Raw genomic sequence first — 3368 nt, forward strand, 5'->3', positions numbered from 1 at the left:
TTCCTGCTCATCAAGGCAGGCAAGGACTGCTTCCTGGCTGTCTTCTGGCAGATCCTTTCTACCTCCTAGGTGCCTGAAAATGATGGCTACCTTTTTTACGACAAAGAGGAAGAGAGCTCCTTGCCTTTTTAGCATAATTAACGCAACTTAAATAAAATGGTGAATATTTTTTTTGTCTCTGAAAAATGCCTTCTGCCTCTTTGTGTGTGGATAGGTTTAGAGTAGGGACACTTGTGGGGGAAAGGGTCACTGCTGCTGCTGGAAAACACCCCAGTTTCAATGGGAAAGCTATATGGAGAATATTTAAAGTAACATTTTGGCTGCACACAAACCATAAATTTCAAGCACGTGGCTTCCCCCAAATAATCCTGGGAACTGTCATTTACTCCTAAAGGTAAAGGGACCCCTGACCATTAGGTCCAGTGGTGGCCGACTCTGGGGTTGCGGTGCTCATCTCGCTTTATTGGCAGAGGGAGCCGGCGTACAGCTTCCGGGTCATGTGGCCAGCATGACTAAGCCGCTTCTTTCCCCCCAAAAATTTTTTTATTAGTTTTCACAATATTATAAACAAACAAACAAACAAACAAACAAACAAGTCAAACATAAATCATAGCCTTATTGAAAATTACAGTTATTAACTTTGTTAAGTGACTTCCTCGCTTCCCCTTGGTTGAATTTCATTGCATGTCCTTTTAAGTTTTCCAAATCCCAATTTTTATGAAATTTAACTTAAACATTAACATCCTTAGATCTTCACCTTATGGAATTAAACATATTAATTCATCACTTAACATAAATAAAATCCTAAGCCCATTAAGTATCTGCAAGCTATTTTCAGTTAGTTTAACTTAACAACTTTAACTAAATAATCATTAAATTTATTCCAATCTTCCTGATACTACTCCTCCTTCTGGTCACGGACTCTTCTGGTTAGGTCGGCTAGCTCCGAAAAATCCATCATCTTCATCTGCCATTCTTCTATTCTTGGTAATTCTTGGGTTTTCCACTTTTTAGCTAACAAAATACGAGCAGCAGTTGTGGCATACAAAAATAATTTAACATCTTTCTTGGGCAGTTCCAAACCTGTTATTCCAAGAAGAAAGGCCTCTGGTTTCTTTATAAATGTATATTTCAACATGTTTTTCAATTCATTATAAATCTTTTCCCAGAAGTCTTTCACCTTGGGACAGGTCTACCACATATGATAAAAGGTTCCTTCATTTTCTTTACATTTCCAACATATATTGTCACAATTATGATATATCTTTGCTAATTTTACAGGAGTCAAATACCATCTATACATCATTTTCATTATATTTTCCTTTAACAAATTACATGCAGTGAACTTGACCCCTTTCTTCCACAATCTTTCCCAATCCTCAAACATTATATTATGTCCTACATCTCTTGCCCAATCTATCATCACAGATTTAACTTGTTAATCTTTTGTATGCCACTCCAACAATAGCTTGCACATTTTAGATAAATTTTTACCTTTAGTATCCAACAATTCCATTTCCAACTTAGATTTTTCAAAAGCAAAACCATTTTTCTTATCCAATTTATCCAATTCATTGATCTGGTGGTAATGTAACCAATTTAGCTTATCTTTAACTTGATCAAATGGTTTTAATTTGTAACCTTCCTCTTCTTCTATTAATAAATCATAATATCTCAACCATTTCATGTCCATATTTAATTTTTTCTGGGCCTTTGTCTCCATTGGTGAAAACCATCTGAGCATCTTTCTTTCTAAGAGATCTTTATATTTTATCCAAACATTATACAACGATTTCCTAATTACATGGTTTTTAAATGCATTATGAGCCTTTACCTTGTCATACCATAAATATGCATGCCAACCGAACACATTGTCAAATCCCTCCAAATGTAATAGATTGCAGCCATTCTTTAATCCAACAAAGTGCAGCAGCTTCAAAATAGATTTTTAAATCTGGCAGGGAAAATCCCCCTATTTCTTTAGAATCCGTAAGTAATTTATATTTAATTTTGGGTTTCCTCCCCTGCCAGATAAATCTAGAGAGTGCTTTCTGCCATTCTTTAAAGCATTTCGCCTTATCTATAATTGGGAGGGCTTGGAACAGGAAAAGCATCTTTGGCAGCACATTCATCTTAATCACAGAAATCCGGCCCATTAATGACAATTTTAGGTTTGACCATATCTCTAAATCTCTTAATTTCATTCCATAATTTCTCATAATTATCTTTATATAAATTCAGATTTTTCCAGACAGGTCACCCCCAAATATTTAACTTTTTTTCACAAAGTCTAGGCCCGTTTTTTCTTGTAATAGTTTCCTTTCTTCATTAGCCAGATTTTTCTCAATTACTTTGGTCTTGCTCTTTAATTTAAATCCTGCTACCTGACCAAACTCTTATATCAGCTCCAGTGCTTTGACTGCACTGGAGTCTGGATCTTGTAATGTCAGAACTAGATCATCAGCAAAGGCTTTTAATTTATATTGTTTCGAACCTACTGTAATACCTTTAACTTGTTCATCTGTTCTAATCATACTCAGCAAGAACTCCAGTACTGAAATAAACAGCAGAGGGGAAAGTGGGCACCCTTGCCTGGTTCCCTTCTCAATTCTAATTTCCTCTGAAACCACATTATTTACAATAATTTTAGCTTTTTGTTCTAGCTAGATCGCTTTAATACCATTTAAAAAATCCTGACCTATCCCCATATTCTCTAAATTATGTAACATAAAACTCCAGGAAACATTGTCAAAGGCTTTCTCTGCATCAATAAACATTAGCATTGCTTTACAGCTCTTTCTTGCTTCTAATGTTGTATTTCATATGTCTTCCAGGCAGAAATCCTGCCTGGTCTTTATGAATATACTCAGATAAAACCTTCTTTAGCCTGTTGGCCAGTATATTTGCAAAAAAATTATAATCCACATTGAGTAGGGAGATTGGTCTATAGTTTTTAACATTGGATCTATCTTGACCCTTCTGGCAAACCAGAGCAGTGCACGGAAATGCCATTAACCTTCCCGCCGGAGCGGTACCTATTTATCTACTTGCACTTTTTTTTGCATGCTTTCAAACTGCTAGGTTGGCAGGAGCAGGGACCGAGCAATGGGAGCTCACCCCGTCGCGGGGATTCAAACCGCTGACCTTCTGATTGGCAAGCTCTAGGCTCTGTGGTTTAACCCACAGCGCCACCGCGTCCCTGAGAGCTACAATTCCCATCACCCTTAAAAAACTACAGTTCTCAGGATTCTTTGAGGAACATAATTTGTCTTATATGCATGCAGCTGAAATGTTTTCAGAATTACATCCTTTAGTTAGCCTGGTTTTGCTATCTGCAGCAGCTCTGTGGAGGAAGAGCCTTTTTAAAA

The sequence above is a fragment of the Podarcis liolepis genome, assembly GCF_965112155.1.
Source record: "Podarcis liolepis genome assembly, chromosome: 17".
NCBI classification, from domain to species: domain Eukaryota; kingdom Metazoa; phylum Chordata; class Lepidosauria; order Squamata; family Lacertidae; genus Podarcis; species Podarcis liolepis.